General features: G+C 41.2%; 1 long non-coding RNA gene across 1 annotated transcript; it reads left to right on the top strand.

Moving 5' to 3' along the window:
- Nucleotides 1-1,683: 1,683 nt before the first annotated feature.
- LOC138961914 (uncharacterized) lies at nucleotides 1,684-6,029 on the top strand. The gene is made up of 4 exons (XR_011454349.1): nucleotides 1,684-2,055; nucleotides 2,517-2,614; nucleotides 3,445-3,589; nucleotides 5,707-6,029. It is a non-coding gene; the product is annotated as an uncharacterized lncRNA (long non-coding RNA).
- Nucleotides 6,030-6,625: the final 596 nt, after the last annotated feature.

Here is a 6,625-nt window from a genome sequence, read left to right as displayed (position 1 = left end):
GGATTAGGGTCAATTTCAAAGCCACTTTTCCATATGAAGCGCCAACTTTATATGAAAATGTGTTTAATAAACATCAAAGGACTGAGGTTGAACTTTCTGATAAGGGACATTTTAAACCTAGTCATTGTCACTTCAACGTTCCCTTCACTAAAGTGGCTAAGATGCCTGGATCATAAGCTGCCTCCCTGGATAGACAGACAATATTAAGCAAGGCTTGGAGGGAACACCGGACCGATGAGCGGAGAGCACTGGATCGCGAGAAAGCAAGACATCGTAAACAGTTGAGCAGATAATTTACAAATCTGTAGAATCTTCTGTCAAGTCTCCATCTATTCCAGTCGACTTAAACATTGTGTATGCGAATTTGATTACCTTTTAGTGTACAGACTGTAACGAGGACACACACACACACACATACTCACACACATACACACACACACACCCATGTACACACACACACACCCATGCACACACGCACGCACCCATGCACACACACATGCATGCACGCACACACACAAGCACGCACGCACCCATGCACACACGCATGCAAGCACGCACACACACAAGCACGCACGCACGTAAAGGGAGGTACCACTGTATCAGCCATCTGCACTTATGGCAGAATGACCGAGGTCTTTTACGTGCCTATGTGGTGACACGGGGGTGGGACATGGCTTCCGTCTCTGGGTCTGCACGTAAAGTTGACTCCCGTCCCGGCCCGAATTCGAACCTGCGACCTTCCGATCAGAAGCTCAGTGCTCTACCAACTGAGCTACCGGTTTTTATACAGATATCTCAAAAACGATTTAAGATAGAAAGTTCTAGTTTTCCACATGAACTATTTAAAGCATTTACAGGAAGCCGAACCGGCTCTTGTTGTGGCTAGTACAAATGGTATGGAAAATACGTTTTTATAAACTCTTTTTTTCATATAAAATTGGAGAGCGTCATCAATGTGACAAGGTCTATACAGCATCAGCAAAAAGGTTATCGGTTTAGCTTCCATAGCAGCAAGTTAAAACAGCTTGTGACAAGTGTTTAACACCTTTATCACATACTTTGTTCTGCTATCTTTGTAAAAGCAGACTTAACTATACGATTTTCCGTCACAGTCATACACAGCTTCACACAATTAAAATCCTGTGCTCATTCTAATGAACACATTCACACCTTTTTTTCTCATTAGAACACTATGCCATGTATCTACATACAGTCAAACATTTGAACACTATGCCATGTATATACATACAGTCAAACATTTGAACACTATGCCATGTATCTACATACAGTCAAACATTTGAACAAATAAAATAATAGTTAAGGTTTGTACAAAAAGACAAAAAAATGTAATTGCCATTTTAGTGCACCATGGTATTTGACCAATCATGACTGATTCTACGGGACGCGTTTAATGTTTAATTGCTATTTTAGTGCACCATAGTATTTGACCAATCATGACTGATTCTACGGGACGCGTTTAATGTTTAATTGCCATTTTAGTGCACCATAGTATTTGACCAATCATGACTGATTCTACGGGACGCGTTTAATGTTTAATTGCCATTTTAGTGCATCATAGTATTTGACCAATCATGACTGATTCTACGGGACGCGTTTAATGTTTAATTGCCATTTTAGTGCACCATAGTATTTGACCAATCATGACTGATTCTACGGGACGCATTTAAAGTGTGTCTAAACCCTGCAAGTACAGGTTTGAGTGTGTGTAGAGGGGTTCCAGTTACGACATTTTTCTGCACTTTAACCGCTCTGCGCTCAGCCGTTCGCCAACTGGCATGCGTACTAAATTTGCTCATCCGGACTTTGCCGAGAAAACCCGAGAACTCCCGACGCGCCAGCCAAGTGCCTGTGACGTAGACATGGGAAGAGAGCACAATGGACGACAGTCAGTCGTGGCGCACAAAACGTGGTGAACCACAATCGTGTTGTACCATATATGTTTGAACCTCGGGCACGAGAAAATGAAAGGAACGTGGAGGAAAATCATCTTTCTGACAACAGCAGCATGATTAATCGCCTTGGGAACACAGACTGGTGAGTAACGAAGTCACGTTTTATTTTGGGTACAAGCAACCGAGAAAAGGACATTCTGACAGGATGTGTCAAGCTTGGAGTCTAGATCTAGATCTGAACTGTGACATGAGTACCGTTTGTGTGGGTGTTTGTGCACTAGGCTATGCTAACTTGGTTTTTCAGTCTGTCTCCAGAGCTAGTGTCTATTTTGGACATGACCTGGTTTATATGCAAGAAATTCACCAAGCCTCCAGAATTAACATTTTATAGAAGCAAACTCACGAAGATCGACACGCACGAGCTTTTGACGAAAGCGAATCTGGCAGTCCCTAGTGTTTACATTTTGAGTTGGCAAGTTACATTTTTAGAACTAATGTTATTATTTCTTTCTGATGAAATCTAAGAATACTTCCAACATGTGTGCATTCGCAACACTCGGCGGAAGGATAGAAACGAGTGAAGATTGTTTGTGATACTTTCAGGTCTGAATGTGCCAACTGTGTGGAGATGGAGAAAGTGGAGGAATGCAACTGCTGCACAGTCTACTAAAATTATGAAGAAGCTGAACTGTCCCAGGCAGGTATGTATTACTTTTTACTTGGCATTAGTTAAATTACTTTTTTTTTCAATGAAAAGAGCAAAGGAAAAGTGTGACTATTTTGCAACATAGATGCAGAGGTTATTCATTACTATAAATAGTCTGTAAAGCCTTAACTTCATAATGTCTGTTAGAAGTTTAGTTCTTACACTGCTCCCATGGGGTCGCCTTCACGCGGCGGGAGTGTTTCCACTAAGCTTCCCCACCCTTTACTTCTCTTCTTTTGTCTTATTTCTGCCTTACCAGTCCTTTCACCTATATTTCCTTCCAAGAAAACTCTCCCTACTATTCCCTGCAGTTTTCCGATTCCTTTCTTGTTGTCTTATTTCTACCTGACTGGATCCATCACCTTTATTTCACTTACCAAAAGTCTTCTTTTCCACATCCTTATTTCTCTGCCCCCCGCATGTCGTAAGAGGCGACTAGCGGATTCTGTTTCTCCTTTTACCCTTGTTAAGTGTTTCTTGTATAGAATATAGTCAATGTTTGTAAAGATTTTAGTCAAGCAGTACGTAAGAAATGTTAAGTCCTTTGTACTGGAAACTTGCATTCTCCCAGTAAGGTCATATATTGTACTACGTTGCAAGCCCCTGGAACAATTTTTTGATTCGTGCTTTTGTGAACAAGAAACAATTAACAAGTGGCTCTATCCCATCTCCCCCCTTTCCCCTATCCCATCTCCCCCCTTTCCCCGTCGCGATATAACCTTGAATGGTTGAAAACGACGTTAAACACCAAATAAAGAAAGACAGAAGTTCTTACACTAATTTCATAGTTAACCATAAGTTATAACAATACTGTTATGTTTGCAGACCTCCCGAAAAAATTGGCATTACATGCATGATGCATCACGCAGCTCCCATAATTTGAAAGCGTTTGCCTAAACACGGATATGCTGGAGACGGCATATTACCAGTACCGGGAGGAGCATGGGTTTTTACAGGCTACTCTTAAGGAGTAAGTGACACACCTATTTTTCTTTACCAAGCATGTGCTTGTCACATCATCGTGATGTGTTGGCAGATACTTCTAGGTCTGTTCCACATGACAAATGTACCCCGTACACCCATCCATTCACACACCTGAAGAAGAAGGTGACAGAAGATTTTTTTTTAATTTGCAGGTTTAAAGCAATCCTTGCTTTTCATGACTTAAAAACTTTTTCTTCTCACAAAGTTGAAAGTTGGTCCATTAAAAAAACCCATTAAATTAAAAGATAAGACATACAAGTGCACACATAGTATTTCCTCTTCTTGTCGATCACGCGTCTATATTGTGATGTGTTTGACATGGTATGATGCATATGTTCTGCGCGAACTTAGAATCCGGTTTCATTCTAGAATGGACCGGGTCCAGGTTGGAATTCTAACCCTGCGCAAGTACAGGGGTGCCATTCTAGAATGAAACCCTTGAATAAAGGGGGCCGTAATGTTTGTAGGTAAGACAGAGTTGTCTTCCCTTGAATTATCTCCACCTGCACCTTCCCTTTGATAAGATGGGGCTGATTTGTCTACCCCTGAAAAAAATCCTTTGGCGATCTTGCGATGTCATGTCATGTCAAGAAAGTTGACACTCCTGAGTACGCAATAAACAAAGGCAGACCATAGCAAGGGGGACTACCAGGGCGGTATTGTTTGCAGGGCAGTTGTTTTTGTGATGAGAGCCGGTTGCGGCCGCTTGCAATGTCAGCGCTGTCTCCCTCTCGGAAATGTCTGGTTTTTTGACAATTTTTTTCACAGACAGACAGACAGACAGACAGACGGTCAGACCGACTAACCGACAGACAGACCAACAGAAGGACAGAGTGAGTTATAGAGCTGTTGTCACAGGTTTAAAAAAAAGTTGACATTAACAAAAACAGAAATCAACAACAACTTTTGTCTGGTTTTATAATATTATGGGAAAAACATTGAAAGCAATTCATAGTAGTAGCACTACCACAACAAATACTCTCAAAGGGGAATTCCATGCCTAAAAGTTTGACAGTTTTTATTTAATCTATCAGAATCCCTACCTTCCAAACTGTGATATGCCCACGTTTCAAACTCTTCATGTATATGAATAAGATTAAGTCAGTCCGGAAATTTCCGTTCGTAGCGATCAGTGCTGAGTGTCTCTCAAAATCGTAATCACTTTCAGAACATCACATCACAATCCCAATTCACGATGTCTTTGAGTAAAGTGTAAAAAACCCGAAAAAACCCCCAACCAAACACACAAAAAACAAAAACAAACAGAAAATCCAGTTACAAGCGAGATCGTCAAAACACTGTCAGTCCGGAAATTTCCGTTCGTAGCGATCAGTGCTGAGTGTCTCTCAAAATCGTAATCACTTTCAGAACATCACAATCCCAATTCACGATGTCTTTGAGTAAAGTGTAAAAAACCCGGAAAAAAACCCCAACTAAACACACAAAAAACAAAAACAAACAGAAAATCCACATTTGTGGCTTTGGCTGTGTGATAGTCTAACTGAAATGACTATTCCAACTTGGACCCAAATTCCAACCTTGCGCAGGGCCGATTCTAGAATGGACCAGCAACAAGGGTTTCATTCTAGAATGGCACCCCTGTACTTGCGCAGGGTTAGAATTCCAACCTGGACCCGGTCCATTCTAGAATGAAACCGGATTCTAAGAACGCGCAGAACACATATAATATATTATATACAAACCAGTAAATATTATTTTGTTATCCTCGGATCTCTCCACACTGAAGTCCAGAAGTGAATAATAGATTCATAGTTTATACACTTTGTGTGAAACAAGATCAACATAATGCTGGAAAGAAACACATTTTGGAAAGTACATTTTAAACATAAATAACTAGGTAAAATGAAAGATTTACATGGATCTTGTCATACTGTCACACACACACACACACACACACACACACACACACACACACACACACACACACACACACACACCCATCCATCCAGCCATGAAACAAGCCATTCTATCAATTCACGAAAAATAAGTGTTCTTCCCCCCACTGTCCACACCTTTTGTAGGAACACCCTGCCGGACTTCGCAACACACACTTATGTCACAGATTTTGTGATTATTTTTCAGGAAGTACCGCTACATAGGATTCTGACAGCTTGTGAGGTGGTGCCATGGTGTGCTAGGGAGGAAAATCAGGATACCTTTACCTTCATGTGGAGTACGGGCCATCAGATATGCATTTCCGTCTGATGTACTTCAGAGGTTTTGAGTGGTCTGAGCTTGAATGAAAATGGTAACATGAAAATGTATTTATAATCTAATGCATCACTTATGAAATAAAAGAGTAAAATCTGTAATTCCTTGCAAGTGCATTTTGTTCAGTATTGTCGTTGGTGTCGACATCAGCGGGGAAAAGTGGGATCAGTTTGGTTATCTTGTACTGTATGGTGCTGCAGCTTCTTGTGGTGGTGATATGCAGCGGCCCAAAAGTCAGGTTTGTCACAAAATTCCTCTGGGAAGGAAGCTTCAAAGGCACCTGGATCCTTTGTCAGCTTCTCAAACAGACGTTGAAGCAATCTTGACACGTGACCTGTAAATGTAACAGTGGATAGCTCAGGATGAGATAGTCGTGAAAAGGCATTATTAGCACGGAACCAAGTACAGCTTTTATGCTTGCAAAAATGCATTTTAGGAAGAATGCTGCAGTTCTAGCGAATACCCAAATGAACAAAATTAAATGTAATATTTCTCTCTGTCTTTTCCCTCTTCAGTTGTGTGTGTGAGTGTGTGTTTGGGTAAATTGCCAGAATTCTGGAGTATAAGAAAAGAAGAGGATTTTCATTTGTGTGTGTGTCTGCTAAAAACCAGCAGTCAGTAATTGCCCTGCATGTAACTTACCATAAGCTCGTGGCCCTTTGCACTTCCTCACACTGTACTCTCCTTTCTTTCCTTTTGGGAATGTGATGGACAACGTCGGATTTCCTTCCTCATCAAGCGCATCACCCTTGTCCCCATTTTCATTGTAATGCAGAGTGGCAAGGAACAG

This window comes from Littorina saxatilis, linkage group LG3 (genome assembly GCF_037325665.1).
Source record: "Littorina saxatilis isolate snail1 linkage group LG3, US_GU_Lsax_2.0, whole genome shotgun sequence".
NCBI lineage: Eukaryota > Metazoa > Mollusca > Gastropoda > Littorinimorpha > Littorinidae > Littorina > Littorina saxatilis.
The sequence above is the reverse complement of the archived record's forward strand: the minus strand, read 5'-3'. Positions and strand labels throughout refer to the sequence as shown.